Here is a 6,768-nt window from a genome sequence, read left to right on the forward strand (position 1 = left end):
AGTGTAGTAATTTGGAATATGGATTGCAAATACAAAGGGAATCTATATTTAATCTATCTCTAAAAATCATACCTTAAAATCACTGGAAAGGAGGATGAAGTGTATAGTGCATAATTCTATCCTTGTGGAATTTTGGCTGACCATCAAAATACCTTTTGATACCACAAATCTGCTTTAATCTTTAAAAAGTTCTGCACTTGACCAAAAAGGTTTTCAAGAGCGATGGTGCTGAAACTTGCTGTGCGGTCAAGCATTGTATTTGGAGTTCTGCATCACTCACTGAGTTATCACCTAAGGAAAATAATGCATTCTACTCTCTGAGAATCATGACCACGCAAATGTCTGTTATCTTGTGTGTTAAACCTGGCTGACAATTAAAGAGAGCAAATATAGACATGCGTAAATACTAGATATTATTTTTCAACCTGAGATGTGGAAACAAAAAAACTTTTAAAACCTCTTAAGGACAAATAAACTGTCAAAGGAGCTGAAAAAATGTACATGGTGCAATTCAGTGCTGCTTTATTCATCCCTTTGAAAGCTTGACTGTGGTCGAAACAGGATTAAAAAAAAAAAAAACAATGTCCAATAATAGAAATGTGGTAATTTTGCTTAGAAATTATTAAAATTTCTAAATTGTAATTAGAACTTATGCCAAAGCAACAAATGTACAGTGGTCAGCCTGCCTTCTAAAATATTGTAAGTATAGAGAATAAAATGTAAGCTTAATAAAGGGCTATGACACAGGTGCTAATTATACTCCCAGAAAAACAGAGTCATAGAGCAAGGGCTCCCCATGAGAATATTCTCTTGATGCCTTACTGTGTTCAAAAATATTATTAAAAGGTAACTGATATTCATTTAGGTTTTGTTTCTGAATTTTCTTTTCTGTATGAATTTCTAGCAATTATCATTACAGAGAAAAAGGAAGGGGAAAGGGTAGAGGAGGCAGAGAACAGATGGAAAGAGAGAACCTACAAAACTTTCCCACTTACATACCCTAATCCACCAGCATAAACACTAATGGCACTTTATCCTGAGATGTGGAGCTTTTGTTTGTCTGTTTCCTTCATCTCATATTCTGTTTTTCCTGGCTGTGTTGTTGTTTAGTCTACATTTTTATTTTAGCATAGACTCTACACCTTCCTAAGAGTAAGCGTTTCATCCTGTTTTTTGAATTTCTGGCACTCAGAATCAATAAAAATAAATATCCAAAGAGGCTTACAAAGTAATTTCCTAACTATCCTTACCAAATAAAGTTTAAAATAAACAAAAACCAAGAGCTCATCAAACGAAACAATGTGTAGTTGGCACTAAGTTTTAGACTTTCAAACTCTTAACTCATTTTGTCAGAAAAGGTATAAAATGATCAAATATACTAGAGTAACATGAAGACCAGCAGAAGCTATTGTTCAGAGATTTACTTTTTTCTGAGAAATAAAATTTGCTTTTCTAGCTTCCCTTCCAATGTCATGACAAAATAATGATACGATGTAAGAAATAAAGCTTACAACTCCATTGTAGCAATTTCTGTTTTCACAGACCTGAGGTCTGCTGGAGCTGCCCAAGTCTGTACCGCATATTACAAAGGACAGTGCCTCTGAGGTCAGAGCTGTTGTTACAGTTTTAGTTTCCATATGTTCAAATGGGAAATGCTTCCTTCAGTTAAGCTCACTAATTTTGATTTCCAGTATACTAGCCTTCTTTCATAATTAGACATATAAAAAATTTAACTGAAAAGGCAGAACTAATGGAAATAATGAAAATATCTATTCAGTGGTGATGCCTCTGTCTGGTTAACATGACTTTTTGAAAAGAACCTGAGGCCGCCAAGAGGTACTATACAGCCATAAACAGTCCCCAGGTGGGAATGGCAAGCAACCTTTTCATACCCTTTCTCCTTCTTCTCTGACTGTAATACTTCCCGATTCTATTTAGGAGCGTGTCAAATTCATTCTTCCAGCTTAGCACAACTCGCCCCAAGTTATTTCCTATTTCCTCTCTTGCTGTGAGCAGAGACACATCTCTGTAGGAGCCCACTGGTCCCAGTGATCATCTCCTTGAACGGAGCATGTGCAGGTGGAGCTCTGGGCAGCCAGGAGAATGTCTGCTTCTGCCAGAAACAAGCCTTAATAGAGTGGTAATAAACAAACAGAGGAGGGAATGCAACAACAAAAGAGAACACCTCCCGAGCTTCAAAGTCCCCAATAAACAAAGGCAGCATTTATGAGACACTCGTATTACAAACTTTTTTGAAGATTGTTGATGACATTTTATAAAATAGAAACCTAGTCTAGTGCCCTTGGTCTACTGTTTAAAAATCTGTATTGTTGAAATTAAAAGAAATTGGAGAATAAAAGTCTGTTCTTTATTAAGAAAATAATTTAGAGTACATCCATTTCTTGACCTCACTACTCATTACACTTCCATTAAGGGCATTACTTGGCATATTAGTCACTTTAATGCTAAACTTCTGCTCAAAAAAAGCACACATTCACTTTTTAAATTCAGACTAAATGAAAATTATTTTATTTTGGCTTAATTTCCCTAAACTGATTTTGAAAATAGCCTTTTTTATGTGTACTCAGTACAATAAAACCTACCTATCACCCAGGGACATTCTAATCCCTTCCCTCAAAAAACACTCTCTTAATTGCAGCCATGATAGTATTATGGTTTCCATTTTTCTTTTCTTTTTAAAAAATTTTTGAAATCTGTCAGTGTATTGACTGACACCAATGGAAAAATACAAATATATCAAATGATTATTAAACACACTTAAGATGATGTGATTTTTATTTTATTGTTACAATTTTATAAATGTGCACTCAGTTCAGAAGTGACTAAGTGTATTTATTTTCAAAAGAAGCCAAGAGAGCACATATGAAAGGGGGCTGTATTTCATTTATTATAACTGGGTTAGTATTATATTGTATCATTCTATCACAGACAATAAAAGCAATAGATACTGATATTCAAAAAAATTATCTTTTGATCATCTTAAATTTCACACATGTAAGTAAAGCAAACAGTTCACGTAAGGGAGTTCTGTGTACAGAAATCTCACTATTCCATATGCAATAATTCATGCATTGCCCTGCAAACAGAGTTCTGCATTATTTAGGCTTCCTGAAGAAACATACAGGTGGAACAAAAGGGTAACTTGTAACCAGTAAAGTTAAAATCTCTTAAAATCCTCCATCAATACCCCCAACTGGGGGAAAAAAAAAAACCCACAGAAAAGTAAGAACAGTCTGTGCGTTTTGCAAACACAGCTTCAGGAAATGGCCCCTAACTCGCCTTTCCAATTGTACTTCAAGTTAATCACTGCCAGTGCTAATGGGCTTTTGGGCTATTCACAGAGACTCCAATCCTCCTTCCAGCCCTGTGGGAGGGTTGTTCTTCTGGCGCATCTGGCTGAAGTTTGTCCTCTAATAAGCCTTGCTCTGGCCAATGAAAGACGAGCACAACGGAAATGTCACTTCTCCGGAGAAGTTTTAAGATCCACATCCTCTTTCCCCTGGGAAGTTCATCTCCAGATGGAACCTTCATAGGCTGTGACTCCTGAGTGACGACGATGAACAGTGCCTTCCCTGTCAACCCACAACATACGTAGCCTGAGTGAGAAGTAAATTTGTGTGGTGTTATCTACTGTGATCTTAGGATCCTTTTTTAACGCAACCTAACTTAGTGCACCCTAATATCATAGAGAAGCAAGAGCATCCACAGGAGACAGCAAAGTCAGCCAATACCTATAACAGGTTTATTCAAAATAACATAAATCAAGTTTACAAATCTATAAAAGGCCACTCGTTTTTCCATTTTAAATCCAAGCCTGTGTATTTTAAAAGACATATTGCTTTCCATTAAAAAACTATTTTTTATTATAATGAGATTTTTCAGCAGTGGTAGAGGTTTGAAATAGTCGTCAATGGTAACAGTAATAACATTTACATTTACATAGCACGCTAAAACAGTTTAAATTCATGTTTTATGTTAATTTTCTAATGATTGAGGGAGGTGTGATTTGAAGTTTCTCAGTTTTACTGTGCATGTCTCATAGGGAATAATACAGCAATTCATATGTCAACACTGATTGAAATGCACTTTGAAAAATAATAGCAAAGTAAGTGAAAATATTAGACTTAAATGTTTAAAAGGAAATTAAATACTATCTCTATCAGAGAGAGAAAATGGTTTTATCCTAGATGCTCAAATGCATTACCATATAAGAGAAGGAAAAAAAAAGCAGTGTGTTAGACTACTTGTCAGAATCCTAGAAATGTCTCGAAGAAATCATTTGGAAGTTAAAGAGCACTCGCTCAAGGTCTCAGTGTGCACTCACAAGACATGACAGCGTTGCAAATCCCTGCTGAATGATGTGGCTTCATCAGGCCTCTCAGGGAAGTAAAACCACAAAGAAAGTCACCAAACACTATCACCTGTGAACCATGAGATATGACAGTGTCATGAAGTGACTGAGCATTCTACTAAGCTGGGCAGGTGACACTTGTCAGACGGTTTCAGGCAACCTAATTAACAGAGAAATGTGCGAAAAACACTAAGACACAGAGTCATCCAATACCAGTTAAAAATTCAATAGAGGCAAAAAAAATCACATATTCTTTTGCCAAATATCAGTCTTATTTAAATGTATTTGTCAGAGTGTGTATGTTTGAGTGTTGTGTGTTCTACCACATTTGACAAGTACTTATTGAGGACTTATTGTGTAAAAGTATCTAGACTTGGCAGCATGGACAATACAAAGATGTCTGAAAAACAGCCCTTGGTCTCCAAAACTTTACAACCTATGTGTGCCAAGCATTCTAAGTCTTAGCAGCAGGATGCACATCCTCTAGAGCGCTCTGCAACCCAGCCCATGCTCTGATTATCATAGACTTAAAAATACTTAGTTGAATGAATAAAAAATAGCTGAGAATAAATCCCCTGAATTTATTTTTTAATACATAAACTTCAATTTCTGAAAACTTGCCATTCTTGCTTTAAGCTATTCACAAAGCCCTCTGCAATAGATTCTCTCTACCCCACAGCATGATGACTTTGTTACACAAATATTGTGACAACTTTGTAAGAATCATGATACTGTAATTGAAAGCATTAACTAATGCTTTGCATAAAAGAAGAGTGAATAGTTCAGTTACAAATGGCCAAGAGGAAGAAAAAGAAATAAAGGAGTCATAATTCTAAGCAAGAATACTGAAATAAAATATTCCAATGAGATTTTGATTCCATTGTTAATTTGGAACAGTGATGACAAATATTTGGAATTTTAGTCTTAAATTGTACACACTTTCTATCCCTAAAAATACAATAGGGAAAGTAAGATTTATCAGTGTTCAATCCTGTAACAGATGGCATGCCTACGTATGTATACCTGTATATTTATGTATTCTTTCTCCCATTTATTCCTAATACCAGCCTACGGAAAATAAAGCATACTACCAGGATGTTTTAGGTTGCACATAACTAACAAGCAAAACCTACTCAAACTGGCACAAAGGCTTACTAACTTATAAAGGAGGCTTTGTTGGTTAATTTACTTGCTCACCAATATCCTCAAAAACTTAGATTCTGTTCAAACTTTCTTTGAGCCATACTCAGCATATCTACCCTGTCTTCATGGTTTTAGAGGCCATCCCTGTTGTCTGCTGCTCCAAGCAGGCAAAATATCTTTCAACAGAAAAGGAGGAGAGTTATCACTTCTGTATGTCTTCTCATAAGCAGGGAAATCTCTCCCAGAAAATTTGCAGCTCACGTACCGCCACCCCGTCCCCCCGCATCTCTTTAGCTACAGAGGGTCACATGCCCACCCATAAACCTTTCACTGGCATGAGTTAGCAGCAGTTCAGGGCCTCCTCTCAGAGCATATGACCACATAGGGAACAGTAAACACAGTTCCTTCGAAATCAGAAATTGGCCAGCAAAGCACAAGGTGTACATGCAGGGTAGGAAATCAAGAGCGTCTGCTATAAACTTATTCCTTCTCATGGACAGGCGATCCTATTACTCACAGAGACCCTATTTGCAAATTTTCCTACTCACTAAAATTTATTTGTAACCCCAAAATCAATACTCACAGTACTTTTGTAGTCATTCACAGACATGTGTAGAGCAGTGAAAATTCTGAGTCACCCAACGTGAGCCCTCTTCCAGCTGAGGTCAAAGAAGATGACACTGTGTCTTTTCATTTCGGCTCTCATGCTATAACGTGTCCCTTTCCCAGTCTATTTAGTGCCATGTTTTTCAAATTTTGTACCTCTTGTCAGTGATTTCACTAGTTTAAAATGGCCCTCAGAATAGTGCGGAAATGTTAACTAGTGTCTAGTGCCAGAAGGCTGTGATGCACCCTATAGAGAAAATGTGGTAGATAAGTAAGCTTCATTTAGGCATGAGGTATAATGCCACTGGCCAGGAGTTCAGTGTTAATGAATCAATAATACATATTAAGATGTCTTTAAACAGAAATATACACAAAACAAGGTTATGCATTGATCTGTTGATGAAAATGTGACTGGAGGCTCACAGGAACCTCACCCTGTACTGGCCCTAGGAGCAATGGTTCAGTATTCCCTAACTCAGTGTTCACAGCAGCCTTACAGAACATAACTACCACAAATAATGTGAATTAACTGTGTAACAAAACTAACATATAAAACTGGTTCATCTTAGTTGGACTTTATCCTGAGAGAAATGGAAAGACACTGAAAGCTTACAAGCAAGGATAACCTTAAACAGATCTGCATTTCT

Source organism: Camelus bactrianus, chromosome 3 (genome assembly GCF_048773025.1).
Source record: "Camelus bactrianus isolate YW-2024 breed Bactrian camel chromosome 3, ASM4877302v1, whole genome shotgun sequence".
In the NCBI taxonomy this organism is placed as follows: Eukaryota; Metazoa; Chordata; class Mammalia; order Artiodactyla; family Camelidae; genus Camelus; species Camelus bactrianus.